Genomic DNA, 23,741 nt, shown 5'->3' on the forward strand with positions numbered 1-23,741 from the left:
CTCAGAAAGGATAACAGCAGGAACTCACTGAAAACACCTTGGAACGTGTCTGAAAAGCTGACACTAACATTAATACATCTCTGAAGACTGATAACATCATACCAATACCCAAGTAAGGCAAGTGAAAGGACTCAGCCCCACAAAAACTGCTTAAATCTGCGAGAAGTCATGGGCAAAAAGTAAAAGTAGGCCCAACTGTTTAACTGAGGGAGAGTTATGGGACAGGAACACGTAGAAGGTTAGGTTGGTTCCCATTCATAAAGTTGGCCTTGACAGATGTAAGATATTTTGAGTGTTTTAAGGTGTTTGGTTTAATGATGCACATCATTCCCTAATACCAATTCCCTAATTGATACTGTAAGCTATAAGAAAACTATAAGAGTAAACAGTAGGAAGTTGATTGCTCCACAACAGCAGTTGTCTTCCAGCAGCTGCCATCAGGCATTTCTGTCATGAGTTTTCCAGCAAGAGTCAATAAGTGCACTAGATAGCATCATATTTAGGTTTACTCTATGTTATTTCTACACACATTGACTACAAGTGTTTGGAGAACTGGTAAATGATGCTCAGGAAGGCCAGGCACATCCAGCAGTCTGCAGGGCTTTGACATGCACACACCCACCGCCACAAAGAGTATTTTAGTACAACTGTGTGCTAAGTGCTGTTTTTAGAAAGGGTGAGAATACTTGTGGGATGGGAGATTCTGGTACAGAAAGAAGTCAAAATGGATTAATAGGTCATACTGGTCAATGACAAAACACTAATCACCTGAACAATTTGAAAGCAATAAGGCTTTCCAGGATGTATGGAACACATGAATATGCATATGGGAGAATAGAGACTGTTACTGGAAAGGTTCATAGAATCCTAGAATGGTAGGGTTGGAAGGGACCTTTAGAGATCATATTCAGATATTACATTGAAAAACATATAATCAAGATGCCATGGAAAGCATCAGAATATTTGTTTGAAGACCAGAGTAGGAAGCACCTCACAATGGATACTAAGAGAGATCAGTCTGTTCACTTTATCAAAGAGATTGAAAGGGACTTGATTACAGTTGTATCCTTAGGGATAAGATACCAGCTACTAAAGAGCTTCTTAATGTAATAGAGAACAACATAAGCAGCAATGTCTGCAAGGCCAAACGAGGCAAAGTTAAAAACTTGGCAGTTTTTTTGCCCCTGCCCAACCACGGTGGGGAAGAAAAACCCAAACAAACCACAGAGCCTGAGCAACAGCAATTTCATCCCCTGCCCTTAATGAAAAAATTATACCTTGTGAGGCACCACAAAACGGTCATTAGGGATGCTGAAGTACCTTGCTGAAGACCAAACTGACATGGCTTAACTCAAAAGTCCGTTGCTAACTTCAGAGAGATGCCCGTTTCTGTTTCTATCTTAGGTCTACTGACACAAAACTGACAGCATGGTGTCAACCTGATGAACAAAACCTTTCAGGATAAGCTTCTTTATTAAGAAGCTAAAACTAACTACAGAATAATTCACAACAATCCTGTTATTGTGCTCTCTGCCTGCAGTTTGTAAACACACACTACTTTGTCTTCCTTTGCCCAGCATGCAGTGCTTTTTAGGCAGCAAAACAAAAAGGAGCCTGTGACACATTGCAACACCTTCATGAAGACATATTTTATACAGCTAATACCAACCCAGTGGGAAGACTCAGTAGAAATGACAAATAATAAAGAGCAATCAGAACATAAAAGGCTCAATCCTCAACTTCACCATTCACCCACGCTCACCACAAAGCACCTGCAGAGCTCTGCTTTCCCACTGCCCATCTCCCCCAAAGCCCAGGTCAAGTCAGTATGCAGTGAGCTGAGAAGCTGTCATAAAGGCTTCAAACTAAGCACATAGACCAGATGTTTAGCTCATGTACATATGCTATATCTTCCAAGCAGGTTTTGATAATTTTGTGTGACATTTTGACTCTTTCATAGCATCTTTCTTCTGAATGGCTCAAGGTAAATTGCAAGCACCGATCAAGCATCTCCAGAGATGTTCATTCAAGTGCCTTCACTCTCCAAACTCCCTCTCTATTCAAAACAGAGCTGAGGAAGAATCCAATTTTAGCAATATGTTTCAGTACTACAAGGTATTTTCACCAGAATTTAATCTTGATGAATCATTCCTTCCTCTCTCTGTCTTCAAGTCTTGAGTTCCAGGTACAAGGAAGTTGTTAAAATACAGTTTGAATTGCTGAAGAAGTAGTTCACAGCATGCCAGTACTGACTTGCAAGACTTCTCTAATTCTTAAAGGCATTCTAACCATAGAGTGAAAACACCTAAGCCTGTAGCTGTAAGGCACATGCTTTCACTGGAGCTGGAAGCCACCACTATTAAACTGAATCTATAGGGTATTGCATCTAGGAGTTTCCAGCTGGTGATTTGTAACGCTCTCTAGATCCAAAGAATATTTCTAATCATCTCCAAAGCACAATTGAACACATGTGCTATCACAGGCACTGCTACTGCAACAGTCTCCAGGATATACAAGTCAAAATAGATGGCAAATTAAAACCAAATAGTGAGAATTCTCCCTGTGGCAGCTCAGCCACTTCCAGACTTGAGCATGATACACTTAAGTGCATAGTCAAGGAGAAAAATAAGTATTTCTGAACTCTTTTCAGTACTCAGAAAAAATCACCACTCTCAATAGGTACTTACTTCCCACACCTCACCAGGAGAACAAAAAAGTTCTGCTTGCCGCTGGCCATTCAAACCACTCAGACTAATTGGCTTAGAATCTAGGAGCAAACCTACACCTTGGTCAGTACACAACCGATCCCAGCTCCTCTGACAGTTTGCATTGGCACCCCACTCCTCACCCCCTGCACACAGAGCAAAGCTGCTCTTGGAATGAAAGCACTAACTTCAAAACTTTTTGTACTCGCAGCTGTACCCGAGGTAATAAGAGAGACACTTCTATAAAAGAGCTTATCTTGTCCTGAAACTTCCAAGATGCTCTGTAGGCTACTGAATTAGATAAGGATAAAGGTGGGCAATTTTTCTTCTGTAAAGCACAAGCACCCTAACTTTTGCTGACTTCCTGAACTTCCACTGAGATGAAACTAATCCAATACACTCTGCAATGATGGATTTACACAGTCCTTCTGACAAGGGCAAATAAGGACTTTCCAGATCTTCATTCTCAGATCAAGGTGTTCCTTCTGGTAAACCCAGTAGTGGCCATTGCATGCAAGAATGTGCTTCTCCTCAGTCACCCTTATGCTAACAAATAAACAGCCAGCAGTGCAAGACTTGTGCCTTTGAGGGCTGCAGCAGAAAAATGGCAATGCCCAAGTGAATTCAAGGAGAAGACAAAACTGCCAGTGGAATCCAGAGAAGATCCTGTGAGCATCCAGCAGAGCTCCTGTGTATCATTAGCCAACAAGCTGGATTACTGCTCTATCTTTAATTTCTTCTCTATATAAAAAAACAGCAAGATAAGTCACCAGTTAAATTGGCAGAGCTTAAGAGCAAGAGTAGAATGAAATCTAAGTTAGAAAGGACAATGAAAATACATCATGTGTGCTATGGAATCATCCTGCACCCTTAAAAAAAATCATCTAAGTAAGCATCAAGAACACTGAAGAGCTAGAACTCAATACAGTCCATAAACAGCCATTAAGTCAGTTGTGCTTACAGTCTGTGAAGAAAGCAGTTAAGATTTCCAGGCTCTTATCCAGCACAAACAATACCACCCTCTAGACTATTTTCACCTGAAAACATCCATAGCCTCTTCCCTTGCCAGCAAAGGTAATATAGAAGAAAATGGTCAAACAGTTAATTTATTATTTAGAGAAGCATCACATTACTTGAAACAGATAAGCCCAATAAACATGAAGATTTTCCCAGGGAAATAAGGCTTGATTTGAGGGGGAAAAAAAGTCATTAGAAAGTGTTGATATTTTAAGGAAATTAGATTTGGCAATGCAAGAAAATGGAAAGGACAAACTGAAGGCTGCCTTAAAGCAACAGAGGAAAACATGCAGCAGGCTGTCACATATACTTTAGAGTCCCTTTTATCCAGGAAGCAGACAAACACAGCCAAGCAGCTGTTTGCTGTGGGATCTGAAGGGAGGCAATACCCTGCACTGCTGAAGGACACGTGGTGCACAGGCAGCATGGCCATGCTGGTTTATACTACACAATTGAACTATGTAACTAGGGAAGTTGATTTATCAAGCAATGCATGGAAAGCATGACCCAATTTGGATACACAGCTGTATGTATTCAGTGTGCATAGCCATATATGTTAAAGACATAGAACAAAGACATCTGTAGCCAACTCCTTGGCATGCAAGTTGTGGTTCATAGATACTAACAGGAACTACACAAGCTGCCCATCAGTTGTGGCTTCAGGCTAAATTACACTTGCAATGGCATTTGTGATATTAGAGCACTAAAGGAATACAACTTGTGCTTTAATTTTTGCCTTGCCTGACTTCAGAGGATGCAAAGGAGAATAATCCAGCAGCACACTACAGCCTGCATTAGTCAGGGTCCAGGCAATTAGCATTCCTCAATAAAAACTGCTTGAGGATAAGGTATATTTGGAGGCAAAAAGATAAATAAATTTAAATTATCTAATTTTGATATGCTCAGGACTCAAAGCAAAGCCTCCTGCTGTCTTCAAAGCATCACTGAATGTCAGCAAGAAGAGAAAAGGTATCACTGTGCCTCTTGTTACAACATTGATTTATTACCATCTATTCACTCATAAATGTCAACATTATTTCACCCTCCTGTTCCTCCTCCCTCTTTTTACCATCCCTCAACAAAAAAAACCCAAGTGGCCTTGCCTAATGAACCTGGTTGTGTGATTTTCCTACTGCTAGAGACTTAAATAAGGCAGAGTCCTGCAGTGCAATGGAAAAGCACACACTAGTATGTCTGCATATATTATATGAAACAGAACATGTGTAATAAAGAAGTCTTTTTGGGTGTTAGATTTATTCCTATTATGATATAAAAGCAAAAAAAAAGGCATTGTATTTTTAACAGATAGCACCACTTAGACCTGGTAATGTAAATCACACTGCCTTGGAATGACATTACAGTCCTGCACAGGGTCTCTCGCTTTACACAACTGTCAATAGCCAGAATGCCAGAAGTCCAGCAATAGATGAGTGTGTAATGTATTCTGAGCTACAGGGCCTGGGAAATTTACTGAATCTATTCCAGCTATTGAATTGTCATAAAAAGCTCTGTCAGACTGATGACATTCATCAGATCAGCCTGATCTAGCAAATTTATACATTATCCTTTCCCTTTTCTTCTAGCAAAGGAGCATCACTCAGGATGGAGGCACACGCAGAAGGGCACACTTACTCCTGAACTCTGCTCTCAATGGTCCTTTAACCCTGCCCAGCACCACAGGATCAAGAGCAAAGAAGATAATAGTAAGAGGAATGCAATAGAAATCTGAGCACATCCCAGTGATGCATCTTCAAGTGCTGGTCTTGGTCAAGAATCCCACTTTCTAGGACAAGGAGAAAGGAACAAGAATGATGATGCCTCACAATACGGCTGTGATCATGCCTTATTCATCCCTCCTGATGTTTGGCCATGTTTATTATGAAGGAAAGACCTGTTGATTAGTTGATTTTGAAACTATGATAAATGACTCTATACAACAGGCCATTTCTAAGTGCATAAGAGGTCAGATAACTTACCCAGTGGCAAAAGAAAAGTAACTAATGAGTTTAAAAGAGCATGTAAACCTACAGATGCTGTCTCATGACCCCTGTGATCTCTCAGGCTACAGGGCAGCAAAAATCTTCATTGCTACTGAAGTCACAAGGGTCCCACTGAAGGAGTAAGGGTTTCTTTGTGTCAAGCATCACTTTCCCAAAATGCTGTCAAGTTACTACAAGACATAACAACTCAATGAAAAGCAGAACATGGGGGTTGGTGGGAGGAGAATCACAGCAGAATGATAAAGATATTTGCCAAGCTCATCTTCATTGCCCAGCATATTAGAAAATGATGCCAATGAAGTAGTAACTGTCTTCCAGCACCCAAGTGGTTCTTTAGTAGAATAACGTGCCTGTAAAAGAGTTTATATATGTAAAATGCTGTGTCTGCCATTTGCAAACAGGTAATATCTTGGTTTTCAGTGCAAACATCTGCCTAGTTTTTGTGCATACACAATGACCGTGGCTTACCTGAACCCTGAGTGCCTGTAAACATCAAGTCTCACTCCACTGTATGCAACTAGTTTGAGATGTGGAGACAAGAAGGCATCAGCATGCTGCTCAAGCCTCTCAGAGGTAGCACCTATGTGCACATTCAGTTTGGCTTTAGGGATTTTCAAGTCAGGGAAGTTTTTAAACAAACATTGTTGATAACTGCACACACCGCAGGAACAGGTATGAAAGGAGCAAGAAAGCTGACTGTGTTTATCTGAGAAGACAAAACAGCTTGAAACATTTCCAGTTGTGGAAGTTCTACTTTAACAACTTTGTCATTTTGAGTTTAATTCTACAGTTGGTGGTGTTCTACATTTCTGTGAATTCTTATCTCTTCAGTCCAATGCCACAGGCTACAGGTCTGGAACACAGCCCAGCTCGTGTTTTAGTCATCATGGAAAAGGGAGGGGGTGTGGGTATAAAATATCTCATGTCATAGTAAAGTTAAGCACTGCCACTTCCATCCCCATAAGGCTCTGCAGGATCTTCTGGTTCACTAAGCAAACGTGAATCTGAGGGGCATCTTCTAGTGCTGCTGCCACTTTGTGCTCCATCATCACTGCTGTTTCATTTGTCTGAGGAACCCCAGCTGAAGAACAGGATAGTAGCACAGCAAGTTGCTGGCTGTCAACCAGAGAAAAACAACTCTGCAGCTGACAAGAGGCCAGGGTCCATCTCTTGTTCCTTCACAACAATCCATATCTGGCAGGCTGACAGAAACAAGTGAGAATCTTCCATCACAAAAGCACATCCCTTCATAAGACATTGGTATGACACACACCCCAAATTGCTTGCCCTTATGTCAGCTGTTTGGCCAATTGGTCTGATTTCTAAAGCAGCAGAGCTATGAGTTCAAATCTCAGCAGGATCTGCTTGGCACCTTTTCCTTTCAAGACAGATTAACGAGTTCTCATACCATCTTAGTGTCTAAAATGGTAACAGAATTCCTCTGGGGCTCTCAAATGAGCATCTCCATATTCAGTTTCCTGCTACAGTGCTGTGTTGGACTGCTCACACACAACCTCCCTTACAGCTGATGTCCCTGCTACCAACTCCTGGTGCACAGAGTAAAGGTAATCATTTCCTCAATACTTGATAAAGCTCTTGAGTTTTGAGCATTATTTTGTTCCTGTAAAGACATTTTGTGAGCTTGGTGTCCATAGCCAAAGTTTTTCACTCCTTTCCACAGTTTGCCACATGCTGATGGCCACGTGTAACTCTCACAGGTCACCTCATCTCAGTGGTGCTGTCTGCAAGGAGCTATAACACTGAAAGAAAATAGTGAGGGGAAAGAAGGAAATAACAGCACAGTCTTTGTAATGCCACAAAATTAGTGTCTCACTCTTCAATCTTTATCTCTTTATATTTGTGTTCCTAAGGACAGTAGAGGAAAAGAAAATAATTGCATAAGTGTCCTTTATAGGATGCTGGCAGCACAACAAAGAGCCATGTTTTTAATGGCTTGGTTAGCTCATATGCAGGCCAGCTATTGCAAACCCATCCAATCTGTACTGGTCCTAGACAATCAGAAGCCAGGTTCACTCCTGGTGTAAAAACCTCACATTTAGGTTGCAAACTAATCCCTGACTTTCTACACAATAGCTTCTGAAGCCACCACAACAGCATGTAAAGCCAAGGAGAGGATCCATGCTTGTGCAGGTGAGGAACCCAGTCAAGGCAAAGCCAATAGTTTTCTTAAGAAGCAACAGCACTTCATATTTTCCTTGACATTTGCTTTTTATATGCAGACAATGCCACCTCTTTAAGGCTGCAGAGATAATATACACAGCACATCAGAACCTATTTTATGCATGGCACTTTAGCACTGTAGCAAACATTACACTTAAGGGCACACTGTGAAGAAACTTAATACCCCCCACGTTATCCATCCTCCATTTCTCACAGCCATTCCAGTGCAAGACCACATACAGTGTTTACTCTCTAATGGGTCCCTCTGGGATGCTTATGGATTTTTCCACAGCACCAAGTTTTTATCTCATCAGCACAGCCCTTCCTTCCCATGGCTTCTGCTTCCTCTCCTCCTCAGAAGTGCTCTTCTTCTTCCCTAATTGGAGGCCACTGTTTAATGTTTGCACAGTTTTCTGCCACTTTGTCCAATTTGTTCACTTGTGGAGGAACACTTTTGCCCTCTCCTCCATGAGCATCATTCCCTCAACAGCCTGACACAAAGTCTATTGCATGATATATTGGCCTTCAGTTCTGCTCCTCTCCTTGCACTCTGTAATAATTCTACAGTAGGTGAAGTGACAATATAATCTCTGAGCTTATTTTACCCAGGACTATATTGAAAGTCAGTAAAGGTTTTTTAAAGCTTGTCCAGCGTTTCAAAGACCAGATGCAATACTTGCTCTTAATAGCAGCTCTACTATATAGTTGGTGGCTAACTGGCATTGTACTAAATGACATCAGAATACAAAATCAGTTTGGTGTTTCCATGTCAGGGAGTTTTGGACTTTGTGGAGTTGTGGTTTTTTGAGGGGCTTTGTTTTTTTAATTATGACTATCCAATGAATTACCCAACACTTACAAAAGGAGAGACGTTTCAGAAGACCTGGGTTACCTATATGCAAAGGAAAGGTTGAGTTTGTTGTATTATATCACAGTTCTGACCTTTCCTAACCAATTAAGGTCACCATTGTGGGCTTCACTTCTGTGTGAAGCAGCCAGGCCTGCTGAGCACCCAGCCACTGTACTCTGCACTTTTCTAGTTCTTTAAACACAACCACAGTAACAGGACATGAAATTCAGCCCTAAGCTACAAACCCAACACCATTAACAATTACACTATATACTTCAAGATATCAAATACAACTATGAGAAAGAACAAAAGCAGGTTTTTTCCAGTCTCTAGGATGTTCCACAAAGCATTTACCAAACACATCTTTATCTCTACAGATAGTTCAAAAGCAGCACAACTTTGAATGTCAAGGTTTAAACAAGGTAAGAGGCTTTTCTGAGACTGGACTATTCACCATCACAGCCTACTGCAGGGTTATTGAGATGCCCAGCATTTGTCATTGCCTGTTGTATTAATCCAGCTCAGTGGTTGGTGTCTCTTCCATGCTTTGTGCCATTGCTACATTGGTCCTAACTGTTAACCCACAGGGTAGTTGCCTTTCCATGCAGATATCATCCAACAAGGGATAAAGACTCTCCTATCTGTCTCCATTCTACCCTCACAGCAAGTATGCACTGAGAAGTGGCAGTGGCTTGGAAGATCCCTTAAATGAAAGTCATGACATTTTAAACCAGATACCACCTCTACTTTGCACCCCACTGTAAGGTGAAAATGCCCATCAGCAAGAAAAGACTGCCTGATGATCAACTTTTAGGAGTAAAGGCAGAATCAAAGAGCTGCAAAGAAAGAAAAGGTGGGAGCACCAACAGAGCTGAGAAATAACTGGTGACAGAAGCACAAGAATTAAATCAGGAATTCTCATTGCTGTTTAATTAAAAAGTTCCAAACAAATAAGTGAACCAAGGTCCTGATAATGGCCAGAAAATTAGCATTTCAGAGTGCAGCCTACACCAGCAGCTGATCTGGTGTAACCTATGTCACCCAGCAAACTGTTGGTAACGCTGCTCCTGGGCTGTACTTCTAATCAGACTACAACTCAGAGGGGTCTCCCAGATTTAATGCAGGGCTGGATGATAATTGAGCACATCCTGGCTCATCTGTAATAAAAGAATCTGCTGCTGTGTCTTGCTTCTCCCTCTAGTGTGTATAATCCAGCAAACCACACAGAATGGTAGGGATTGGAAGGGACCTTTAGAGACCATCCAAGTCCAACCCCCCTGCAGAAGCAGGTTCCACAGGAATGTGTCCAGGTGGGTTTGAAGACCTCAAAGGAAGGAGCCTCCACACCTTCCCTGGGCAGCCTGGGCCAGGGCTCCATCACCTCACATTGAAACAGGTTTTCCTTGTGTTTAAATGGAACTTTTTGTGTTCCAGCTTCTTTCCATCACCCCTTATCCTGTCACTGGATATAACAGAAAAAAGTGCTGCCCCAACCTCCTGACACTCACCATTTAGATATTTGTAAATATTAATGAAATCCCCCCCTCAGTCTCCTCTTCTCCAGCCTGAACAGCCCCAGGTCCCGCAGCCTTTCCTCATAAGGCAGATGCTCCAGTGCCCTGATCATCTTGGTGTCCCTGCACTGGCCTCTCTCCAGCAGTTCCCTGTCCCTCTGGAGCTGGGAAGCCCAGAACTGGACACAGGACTCCAGATGAGGCCTCAGCAGGGCAGAGCAGAGGGGGAGGAGAACCTCCCTTGACCTGCTGCCCACACTCTTCTTGCTGCCCCCAGGCTGCCATTGGCTTCTTGCCCACGAGGGCACGTTGCTGCTCATGTTTAGTTTATTATCAACCAGCACTCCCAGGTCTGTGTCTGCAGAGCTGCTCTCCAGCACGTCACCCCCAGCCTGTCCTGGTGCAGGGGGTTGTTCCTCCCCAGCTGCAGGACTCTGCCCTTGTCCTTGTTGAACCTCAGGAGGTTTCTCTCTGCCCAACTCTCCAGCCGGTCGAGATCCCGCTGACTGGCAGCTCAGCCTCTGGGGAATCAGCCAGTGCTCCCAGCTTGATGCCATCAGGGAACTTGCTGAGAATCCCTCTGTGCCCTCATCCAGGTGGTTGATGAAGGTGTTGAACAAGACTGGCCCCAGAACCCATCCCTGTGGAACTCCACTGGCCACAGGCCTCCAACTCCATTCTGTGCCATTGGTCACCACCCTCTGGGCTCTGTCATTCAGCCAGCTCTCCAGCCACCTCTCTGTCCACTCATCCAATCCACAGTGCCTGAGATTTCTGATGGTCTTTGTAAGTGTCAGAGGAGCTGCTCTGTTCCCAACTGGGGGATTTTTTTTTGCAGCTTTCTTGTTGTTCATTGTGAAGCTTAGGGAGTATGACAACGACAGCAGGTTTGTGTCAGCCCTTCTTTCCTATTTAGAAATGTTTAAGAGGCAACTTGGCAAGACAAATAAAGTGTTTAAATTTTAAGAAACTTCCCCAAAGATGAGATGTCCCATTTCAAGGTTCAGAACTCCTCCTACAGTCGAAACAATCAGCAGCTACATCCAAGAATCAGCAAAGCACTATCAAATGCACCTTTTCACCAAAAAAGAGATTCAGAAAACATTGTTTGCAGTACTGTCTCCTCCTGGTTCTCCATGCATCAGACCAGTACAGAGTAACCAAGTGCTTGGGTGCACAGCACAACTGCTCCATGGATAGACCCACAACATGGCTTTTTACTGTTGTTAAACAGTTGTGAAAACAAGGACACTGCATCCAACTGTAATGGTGTAAGGAGTGATACAAAAAAGCAACTGTCTGATCAAGCTGGGTGAGGGCAACGTTTAAAGTTGACCCTTGGTAAGCACTGCATCATTATTTTACTGACAGAGCATGGCAAAGACACCAGCATCCATTGAGAAGCACCATTTTACTAGATCCATCTCTAACTTAAGTCCCTTTGCTCAGATGCACAGAGGTTGCCTCACTGCTCAGGATAAACCAACAGCCCACACCAGTCACCTCAGAGATGCCAGGGGCAGATGGGTCAGACCTCCTAAAGCATCAGCACAAATCAATTCATTTCTTCCCTGCCCTCCATCTCCACTTGGCACCAGGACATGCTTTTTGAGTTATTTCTTCCTCCCACTTTAACTTCATTCCACAACACAACGTCGCAGCACCCTGCTACAAATAACAGCCTACCCGTTTTCAGGCCACCACCGCACTCTCCTGCTGTCAGCACAAGGGCATATGCACCCTTCAGCTTCCTCAAGCAAGATATTCTGAGCACTGCTAAGAAAAAATCTATGACTTTACACCCTGCCTGAGCCTCAGCAGCAATCACTAACACTCTACGTTTTCAGATTTCATCTCGTTTCTGATTAAACTCCTCTCTCTCCCATTTGTGATCTCACTCAGTGAGCTGATTTGTGCAGCTCAGTATAAATATGTGCTTTAGAATTAAACTGCTTCAGCAGTTTTGACAATGATTCCTTGGAAATTAAGCCTGGACAATTTGTTTGGCTGAAGTGGAATCATTCTAAATGTGGAAGATAGAAAGGCTATAAAGTACTTTGTAGTGTAGCACACTAATAAGTATTACCAATGACCATCTCATTTGTCTCTGGTTGCAAGGGTGTTAGGGTGAGGCTAGTGACAATGTGGTGCCCTCTGACCAAATGCAGAAGCAGCATTTTTGCTTAAAATATAAAACAATTGCAAAGCAAAGGACTATACACTGGTTTCAAATCTGGGACAGCTGAAAAATAATGCCTGGAAGCTTCAGGAACTCTCCTGCAGGACCCCCAAAGTCCATGACAGCAGGGAATCCTTGGCACTGGAAGGGGCTGCCCAGATGGGCTGTGGAGTCTCCTTGTCTGAGGACATTCAAACCCACCTGGATGAGTCCCTGTGTGCCCTACTCTATGTGCTCCTGCTCTGGCAGGGGGGTTGCACTGGATGAGCTTTTGAGGTCTCTTCCAGCCCTTGAGATTCTGTGAAAAGGCATCAACAGTCTGAGCCATACAGCCCCTTGTGCTCCCAAACCCATACTGGCTCTTCCCCAGGAAGCTCTGACACACAGCAAGGCACCCAGGAGCCTTCATGCAGAGCTGTGTTATCCCTCACCAGGGATTGGAATGCACAGTTACCCAAGAGACTCCTCAGCCTGGGAACATACAGATGTATTCACTCTCATGGGAAACATTAACCACATAATTAAAGTTTCCTAAAATTCTTGCCAAATAACGACTTCCTAGGTCCTAAGCCATCCTGCTACATCTTGTCATTATGTGATACTTAGAGTAACTGCTTCTTCAGTCTCAGAGCTGCTTTGTTTGGTGGCAATTCCTTTAGCCAACTCACCTTATTTTTAGTTCTTTAGCAGTGTTTTCCTAGGTTTTTTTCCCTTCAAGACACACAACATCTTCTTCCACTCTTCCTCACACACTTTAACTCCCATTCTATCTTCTCCCTGAATTTCTCCTCTCCCTTAGCCCTTGAAAATCTGCTGCTCCTCTTGTTCTGTTCCTTCTTTCCAGCCTATTTTACCCCCACATGTTCTCAGTCACCCCCAGACGTTACTCTGCTGGCCTGACCCTCCCACACCCTGACTCATCTCACAATAAACAAACCCCTCCACCAGCTCAGCCTTCACTCCTATTTACATCATACCAAGTTTACGCTACAGCAAGTCCCTGATGGACATCACTTCTCCACAGTATTTCAGTGTGAGCACTCCTGCTGCCTTTTCTGAAGGGTTACATATTTGTTGTTGCATTCTCTTCTTCAGATGCTACAGCAGCGCTCGTGGTTAATGGAAAGTGGAAAAAAATGGGGCAATAGCTGGACATCTGTGCAGCAGATGGAGAGGACAATGACCCATCCCTCAAAACAGCTATCAGAAGCCCAGCATATTCTCTGATCAATGATCCCAAATGTTCTCCTCCTCCTTCTGTATCTTCCTAGCAACATACTCATTGTGAATGCACAGGGCAATACACTACAGAAGTCTCTACACGTATCCTCCCCCCATCAGATGCAATACTGATGCAAACAAAGGTGTTCTGCTCAGCAAATAAACAAATCAGTTGTGTGCACACAACAAAACCCTCATTGCTACTTTTCAAGTCTTTAAATAATAGAAAATCCACGTATTTCCTGTAAATACTTATCAGTGCCTATTCACAAACTGTCCCTGCTGCAGGCTCTTAAAAGCACCAAACCATTAACAGGTTTAGATGGAGGATTTTTCTTCCCTGTTATTCAGGATTGAGTTTCCACTCCTGAAAATGACCTCTAAAAACTAAAGGAAGATGCATTACTAATGGATGTCCAAAACTCAGATTTTACTTCTCCACTTTTCTCTCTGCTCTCTGATCTAGATATTTAGCAATCTCTTCCAGCGTAGCCAAGCTGCAATTTCTCTCGCTATAATTAATCCAAGGTGCTTCTGGACAAAGTAAGACAAAGGGACTAGTTTAATCCTAGCTGAAGTTTCCCCAAAAATCAGCAATAACATAAACAATGTTGAATCTATATTACAGCTTTTTTTCCACCTTTTTTCCCTGTTAATACTACTGAAGGATTCCTTAACTGTAGCTTTTAAAGACAAACGTTGTGTGATAAACACATCTCAACATTTTGCTGTAGTAACTATTTTCACAGGCAGGAAAAAGAACTTAATTGAAAATAGCTGCAGAACAACCATTCTCAAGTAGCTGAGCTGGTGTAAAGCCTGATTATGATACCCACACACCTTCACACAAGAACTAACAGCTAAACCAACCATCCTGTCTTTCCACATCTTGATCAATACACCTCCTGTTTAACTATGTACTTCTACTTCAGGCACAAGCATCTATTTTCCTAAACTATGTGAAGCAGCAGGAGAGACCATGACAGGGCCAACGTGCTAAGGAACACGTAGGAGGCAGCAACAACAAACTGACACAAAGAAACAAGGTTGTAGTTAGCACAAAGGGAGTTATGTGGCAAAGCTGGGGGGTTTCTCTCTAACATGCCATCCCATCCGCCCCTAGACCTAGATATATGTGCTATGATCTGTTATAGCCCTCTGACATAACCAAGCCATCCTGTGCAAAGGAAGCCTGGATCTGGGTTACTGATGCTCTTCTGAAAAGCACTTTTATTCATCAGAAAGCACCAACAAGACCTCATTCCCAGCTGGAAGGAATTATCCAGGATGAAACCCACTTCTGTACTGTCATTGTTCTCAGTGGTTTTTCCCCTCACTAGCTATCCTGAATTTTGAAGGAGTGCAAAATATTTATACATGAAGGAAGCCAAGGATGGCTTATGCCATGGCATCACCTTCTTCAGCTCTCCACCTTGAGACCAGATTTCTGTGGTTTAGCAGTAATGCCTCATCTATGCCTTGGGAAGCTTACAGCTAGCTGAGCAGAAGCAGCAAAGGGCAGGAAGGTTGCAGACATGTGCAAGCAGGGGCTCAGTTCAGAAAGCTGGCAGCTTAGACTTTTGCTGTCCATGAACTCACAGGAGACTGAATTAGTCTATGCATTTCAGTTTTTCTGTATCCAGCCTCATAGCAGTATGATTTCCCATAGCTTATGTACTCATTAATCCATGTCTGTTGCCCATACACAGAACACATCCTTCTAGGCTATCTTGTCCACTTGTGTACTGTAAGATTGTTTGACCTCCCTCTCAGAATCTGTCTCTCTATCCTGGACCCACAGTGCACGATGAACAGAGCTGAGCTCTGGAAAGCAGTAACAGGTCTGGTGCTATCTCAAAGTTCACCTTGTGCTCACCTTTCTCCTGTGCCCCGTGCTCTAGGTTTCAGGTAAAGCTCATCCATAGCTTGCATTGAAAGACAGACACAGGCTCAGGATTATTGTACTCTTAAGTCCCTATCCTTATCTCAGTGCTTGAGTCCTATCTACACTCAGAGGCAGTGTTGTGCTGGCATGGGTACCAGTAGTAGCCTGTCTAGTGGCAGAGACCATGATACAGGCTTTAAAACACAGCTAGGGAGTGGATACAACAGCCAAAGCTTTCGGCTTCCCCATCTAGATAGAGATCATTAACCAAACTGTGGGTGCAACCATATTGCACACCTTTGAATGTGGCAGCATCTCCAGTTCCCCCATGTGAATCTAACACCTCTTCTATTGTATTTAATGAGGAGAGACAAGGATATTTTTACAGGAAAGTAAGCTAAGTGCCTTGGCTTTCACATTTGGCAGCCAGCTATCTCCATGTGCACAACTCAGGACTTTTGTTTACCAATTGATTTTTAAATAACATTTCCCACCCAGGATGCACAGAGCAGCTCCCTGTAAATCTTCTCACTGATGTCTTACTGAGGCAGCCTGAACCAATAGCACTACCAGGGCTTTGACCTTCTCCATCCATCTTAATTAGGTGTTAACTTCAAAAGCCTTTTTGCTACATGTTACCTGCCAGCATCAAACAAAAAGACAAACACCAGCCTTGAGTCATCACAAATGTAATTACAGGTTCTCTTGGAGAGGCAGCTATGCCTGCTTCTCTAGTTTTAACTCCAGGAATTTATAGCATAGAAACAGCACTTTAGCAATGCTTAGAAGAGCCCTACAATGAGAAAATACACCAAGAGACACTTGCACAAAGTACAATTTTATTTCAAACAGCCCTGAACATCACAGACACTCACGTTGCTTATTTAGTGCTCTCCAGCCTAGATTTTCAGAAGACTCACTCCCCTCCTTTTTCCCTGTAACACAGGTACAGACAGCACATGCAGCCTCTGCAGTCCAATCTGTTGGCACTCATCAATCCATTTAATTACACTATCTGGAACAAAGCAAACTATTGAGGGGAAAATGGGTTGTCAGACAACACAAAGTTACTAAAGGCGTTCAAGGGCACATCAGCTGCATTTGCCTCAGGACTTCCTTATGCCCTGCCAACACAGTACCTGCACCTTGCACATCACAAGTGCAAGTGGCAGCAGATGCCAAAATGTAGCACAGAGTTCCATCCAAACCTGTGGCACTCAAGGTACCTTAACCCACTTATGAACTCGCTCCTGTACTTTGCACACTGTTTTAAAAAGTTATTAACATAGCTTTCAGAAAACAACAAAAACTGAAGAGTCATCCTGAGCAGGCTCTGCAAATGTGGTTTAATTCATCCACAGGCTACTGTGACAATATCAAGAGTCCTGTTCCTGCAAACACAGGCTTGAAAAGAATCAGTCTACAACCACACTTAAAAATCTGGACTGGAAACACCTCAGCAGATCCCACAAGTAGTCCAGGAGAAGATTACAGGGCAACTGCAGAGAGGAGGACAACAACCAGCTAGCCAGGAAACATCTCTGCATTTATAGATGCACAGAGGCAGTGTTTTGATATGGGAACATTTGAAGCTGGAGAGATGGGAGCAACCAGTTTGTCACACTGCCGGTCCTACATTTCCCTGTGACTTGATGGAGCATAAGGAGGAACCCACAATGATTTTTCCAGTCCATCCAGCCCAGTAGCTCACCAGAGGCTTCTCACCAGCATCAATATTTCTGATGTATATTTCTGATGTAAAAATGCCTCTTTTTTCTTTCCACAAGCTTCTTGAACCTGAAGAGTGATGGAAGTACCAAGAACACCAGCATTTACCTGTTTTCCTCTTGTTATGACAAAGCTAATCAACTGTATTTAACAAGAAAGCTCTTGATGAGGGTTACATCAACATTCCACCAACTTTTACCCACAGGAGCTCAAGCACATACACAATACTGCTGAATAAAATGACTGTTTTCTGAAAAACCACAGTTGAGGCTGCACGATGTGCTAGTAACCCACACAGCAGAACACTGACATTTATGCTTACAGCTGAGAAATAGCTGTATTTTATAGAGGAGACTTCAGGACTGAAGTTTTAAAATCAAGCATATCCTTGCCTTAAACATATTAGCTTTTCCTATGCTAATATTCCTTAAGAGCATTCCTTAAAGTTCCTTAGGAAATGGGAAGAAGCAGAGGTTACAACAGGAGTCATAAGGAGCCTCAATTAGTCTGTAATTTGATGACTCCAAAAAAAGAGCTTGTATTATTAACAGAGCAATAAAAGCATTGAAAGTGTGCAATTTATTACTGTAGCAAAGGGTTAAACAAGCAGCTTCTCCCCCATACCTGTTTTATTTTCGATTTTAAGAGACTTGCTGTGATTTTAAACAAGTTATTTTGAAGCTATGTCTGTTTATTCTTCTGCCAAGTGGTTGAAATACTTCTCACAGAGGCAACAAAAGGAGGAAACAAATTATTTCCCAGAATAAGAGAATTTAATGCTGTAGTGAAGGCCAAAGCAACTGTTTTTAAAACAAATCCTTAATCCACTGAAAATGTTCCATTACCATTGCAGTATGTTGAAGCAAACAGGCAATGCAGATGCAGTCATTTAGCTGTCAGCACGGAACAACCATCCACTTCTCACACAATGGCTGTAACTTCTTGTTCCAAATGGGCAAGTGGAAAATAAATGGAAGTGCAGTTGCAGGAACATCACCTGTGACTGTTGGGTGACATGAGGTTAGGAGTGCTTGCTGTGGAAGACTCCCACGTGCAGTTGTAAATATAACTGCATTAACATGGATCATACACACTCCAAAGCCTTCAAGTTGGTGGATACCAGGGTTCAAGGGCTGCTTAGTGCATTACATATCTTCTGCTTTGGGAAAAACCTCATCTAGCACAGCATGGTAGCCAGCTGTGAATTACTATTAACAAGCAAAGCCATTTAAACCTGCTTACCCTTCAAAGGCAAGAGTATTCTCCAGTGCAACTCCAGCTCATCTCAGTGCTCTGAATCCTGTGCAACTCTCCACAGGCTAAAGAAATACTCTGCATTTCTCCCATGTCCTGCAGTGCCTTTTGGGAACAGTGTACTTCTTCAATCTCAGAACCCCAGGATGGTGGGGGTTGGAAGGGCCCTGCAGAGCTCATCCAGCCCCAACCCCCTGCTAAAGCAGGTTCCCCTGGCTCAGGGGGCATAGGAACATGTCCAGGTGGGTTTGGAAACCTCCTGAGAAGGAGCCTCCACACCCTCCCTGGGCAGCCTGGGCCAGGGCTCCCTCATCCACACAGCAAAGTTCCTCCTTCTGTTTAAGTGGCACATCCCATGTTTCAGCTTGTGCCCATTACCCCTTGTCCTGTCACTGGCCACCACAGAAAGAAAAACTGGCCCCATCCTCTCAACATTCACCCTTTAGGTCCTTTTCAGCACTGATATCCCCCCTCAGGCTTCTCTTCCCCAGGCTGAACAGCCCCAGGTCCCGCAGCCTTTCCTCCTCACACACGTTCCATCCCCTCAGCATCTTGGTGGCCCTGCACTGGCCTCTCTCCAGCAGTTCCCTGTCTCTCTTGAGCTGAGGAGCCCAGAACTGGACACAGGACTGCAGATGAGGCCTCACCAGGGCAGAGTAGGTGAGGAATAGAACCTCCCTTGACCTGCTGCTTCAGGTTATCAAGTTGGATTTAACAAATTGGATGATATTAGCACAATTAGCTGACTTATCAACAATGCAGTTCAGTTTGGCAATTCTTGTCACAAGCCTAGTCTTCAGTGATGATAGCAGTCAGCTTCACAGGTAATAAGAAGATAGAGAGGTCTTGGGTTTCATGGTGGTGTTGGGATGGTGGGTTGGTTTTTCTTTGTAGAAGGCAAAAATAAATTCACAGCTCTTTGTATCTGGAATACTGTAAATGACCTTTGCCTTAAGGACAGTCTAACTTATGCGTAGGATCAAGAAAGGACCAGGTCACTGTATCAGTCCTTATATGTTGCAGAGGGTTTGTTGTTTGTTTCAGACCCTCAGAAATACAGCTGAGCTATAGTATAGTCTTTCAGTCAAGATATCACAAGGGCTTTTAGTACCAAGGCTGAGCCAAAGATGTGCAAAGAAAAAAAGGCCACTGTGATCTAATTACCTAGAGCCTGAGAAAGATTAATTTTTCCATCTGCACCAAACCAAATGCTGCTGTATTTTACTTGGCCATTTTCAGAAAACCCCTCAATCGATATCTCAGGGGAGGGACATCAATCAATGCACAAGACTCTTTCAATCCTTGCACAAAAGGAAGGAAAAAAACAGAGGAGAAAGCCTTCACTTGCCCAGAGCTGCACTCTGTGCTGGGCAAACACTGCACCAAGCATATGAAAAATAGAGCCCTGCACCTCCTCATCTCACACTTTCTCCTCAGCCCATGCTGGAAAGTCCCCATCACCAGTCCATATGAGGCAGGTGGCAACACTTGCTAATGGTGGTGGCCCTGGAGAGATGCAGTTGCTGTCTTAAAATGTCAGACCCCTTTGCACTGGTTAGCTGTTATAATCTAGTTTAACTCTTTCACAGGCCATTTGATTTTTCAGTCTTGGTTGGAAGGTTCTTTTGGGGGGTCTGGTTTTTTTTAAGAATAAAACAATTTTGACTTTTCATGCAATTTAAACTTTAAAAGACTTTTTTAAAAGTCTTACTGAAGCTGATCTTTGTTATCTGCACATTTCCCTCCCATCACCCCAAAGCATCCTCAAGGAAATGCAGTTGAGACAAGTTATGACAGTCTGTTCTTGTCATTCTCAGTATAAGCTGATGCAGCCTAAATCCAGAACAGAACACAAATTCACAGGATCTTAAGGGCTGGAAAGGACCTTTAGAGATCATCTCATCCAACTCCCTGCCAGAGCAGGACCACCTAGAGCAGGGCACACAGGATCTCGTCCAGGTGGGTTTGGAATGTCTCCAGAGAAAGAGACTCCACAGCCCATCTGGGCAGCCCCTTCCAGTGCTCCCTCACCTCAACAGGGAACAAATTCTTCTTTGTGCTTCTTTGGAACCTCTTCTGTTCCAGTTTATACCCATTGCCCCTCGTCCTATCATTGGCCGTCATTGAGAAGAGCTGGCTCCATCCTCCTGACACCCACCCTTTACATATAACATCTGCTTTAGCAGCTTCCTCATTAAATAGAAAACAATCCAAGAACAGTGCTGTAACATAGTGAAATGCTTCCTGGAAATTCCTTCCCTCCTGCTTGAAGGGAAAGGCCACAAAGAAGCAAGTACCCTCAGCCCTTTGGCTTGCAGCCTTTCACTTCATTTTCTTGAATAATAAAGAGAAGCTTCTATTGACTCAAAGAAGAGAAACAGAAACAGCTCCTACTGATTGTAAAGGTCCTGAGAATTGTCAGTCTGCCTCCCTCCCTTATCCATTTTACTGCATTCATATACAGCCTTGAAATTCAAAGGAGTCCTTTTCCTGTAAAATAACACCTCTTCATGGGAAGGACATATATATCCTGCAGACCTGCTATTACTCCAAATCCCTTTCTTACAACAAAGACAAAATCCCCTGCTCCTCCTCAAGAAAAAGAGCTCCAGAACTGATTTGTCTCTCCATAGAATAACATAATCTGATGCTTTGTGACTGTCACTACTGAGACACTATGACAGAAGCCCTTTTTCCATGAGTACCAACAGGCACATTCACTAGCAGGTACTGGAACTCTGAGCATGGGCACCATGCTTAGTGAGACATTTGTACATTTGCTTGTCAGCAAGTCAGCTCCTTGCTACAAATCTCCTCATTTTGGTCTGAATTAATTTGTCAACTACCATCAATAGATCAGTCAGTATAATCTGTTAAAAATAAACTAAACAAGGAAAACACATTGATCCAGCTTTGATCTCAACAGTCAACACTCACTCAAGTCTTCTTATGGAAAGGGAAACAATAAAAGCTCATCCAAAACTAACAAGTCTTTCAGCTAGAACTTTAACAGCTGGAGACCTTAAGGAAGGTAAGGCCAGACTCTTTGAAGGCAGCACACTGTAGCAGAAGCAGCCATGGACACAAGCTGCAATACAGGAAAATCCAATTAGATGGAGGAAGTGCAACTATATATTTATATTTCACAGTTAAAAGTTGTCAGAGGAGCACAGGATGGCTGAGACCTCCTTCCATGGAGATACTCTAAACTTAAACTGGAGTAACACTCTCAGTAGCACACTACCTTCACAGGCAGCTCTGTTTTAGGCAACAAGGTTTAGACCAGATTTCCTTCAGAGACCATTTCCAATCTACATTTTTCCTGCAATAAAAGTTAATTCAAAGGTTTGACACATACTCAAGTTCCTGCACTCCACAGGTCCATTGTTGGCAGAGAATAGCATGCCTACCTTTGCATCCATTTGAAAGCCCTGCAGCTGGACCTAAGATGTGTCAGAAGAATAAAAAGCTTTCCAAATGCTACTCACATAAAACAAAAGAAAGAAAAATAAATCTTTCTAGAGCTGGGAGGAAACCCTGCTCCTCTGTGGGTGTTGGCCTTGATAGACACAATAGACTGCCAATGACCTTTATGGGAGAAAGAGGCAGCTGCTTCACATGAGGTCTTGGCTGATGTCATTTTAATGCTGGCAACGAACTACTCCAACAGTTCCAGAGGCCTTAAAAATGTCAGGCTTTTGGAAAACCCTCTTTTTGCCCAATGCACACGGTGTCTCCCAGCAGGTGATGGATGTTCAACAAGCTGGAAACAGAGCAGAAAGCTGCAATAGTAGCATAGCTTGTCTAACAAACCTGTAGGGTATTTGTGTTCAAGAGCAACATGGCCTCTAAGCATTGCTGTGTTTCACCTGCATCCTTCCTCCAATCTCAAGTATTTCACCTCTAGTTCCAGAAGGAAAAGAAGGAGCAAAACCATGTTTGCTGTCATCTTTGAAACACCTTTTCCAACACTGACAAATGTTCAGATGCATGTCTTTTAGTATGGGAAGCTTGTCAGTCCTCGCTACAAAAATGTGTCTTTCAACAAATTTTCCTCATCTCAGAAAAATCCAGGCTTCTCCTGGGATAACCCTTCTTATTTATAGCAGTTAACCTTGATTACACCTTGTCCAGCAGGTCACATGGAAGGTGTTCAACCTAACTACCAGTTTTCTTCCTCCAGTCACACAGTCACCGAGGCATAGCATAAACAGCAAGTCACATATGCACAAAATCTGTGAAAACAGAGCAACCACCCAAGCTAGTGACTTCATTCATATTAATGTCATAATTTCTACATGCCAGCAGCCTTGTCTATCAATCATCTATGCTGATGCATTCAGAAAATCGTTCTGCTAAGATACTGTCCTCATTTGCAGACATGTTTAAGTCTCTTAGCATTCTCTTTGAAGTTACACAGTAGTTCTGCTTTCTAGTATTTTGGCTTGAACCCCTCCCATATGGATATGTATCTCAACCACAAAGTTGGCTAAATACAGTAAACCTCCCTCACAAATGGCTGCCTGAAAGTCAACTTTTCCTAGAGCCCTGGCATTTGGCTACAATCTATTTATGAAACTTTCTCCAAACACAGTTTTGGTTCCTTGCAGCCAGACTTTCTCTTTGGTCCAGCATCATTAGACTTAGCAGTTTATTCCTTTTGTCATCCTAATATCCTCTTGAGATGAACCAGCTCATGGTTTATCCTCTCTTAGCATGCATGGCCAGTTCTGCATTCACTAGGATATTTAGTTTTGTCCTGCACTGCTGAAAAGTGTTTTAACTTCATTTTGACATGGGAAGTCGAGACGCCAACATCTTGTGACTACCTCTCCCCATTGCTTCACACTAGTCAGTCTTCTTTCAAGGCAAGAAATTCCTTTGTTTTGTTCTCCACTCCAGGTTATTTGCCTGAGTTCATGAAAGCCAAAACTCTTTGTGTCTTCAAGTGTCCAATTTTGAGGTATTTATAACTCACTTATGATTTCAACAGGTGGGTGGAAGATGAGAATCAAAGCCTTAGCAACCTGAGCACCTTTTAAGGGGTACATTTAGCCTATTAAATCCTTGCTGTCTGTGTATAAGCCTTGCAACACATTTTTTGCCTTCTGCTGCTGTGAATTCCTGCAGTTTTGAGCTGAAGTCGCTTTCTGCCAGCAATCACCTGTGAATTCTTGTTATTAATGCCACAGACTGGTCTATCCTGC

The sequence above is a fragment of the Colius striatus genome, chromosome 16 (genome assembly GCF_028858725.1).
Source record: "Colius striatus isolate bColStr4 chromosome 16, bColStr4.1.hap1, whole genome shotgun sequence".
Classification (NCBI taxonomy): domain Eukaryota; kingdom Metazoa; phylum Chordata; class Aves; order Coliiformes; family Coliidae; genus Colius; species Colius striatus.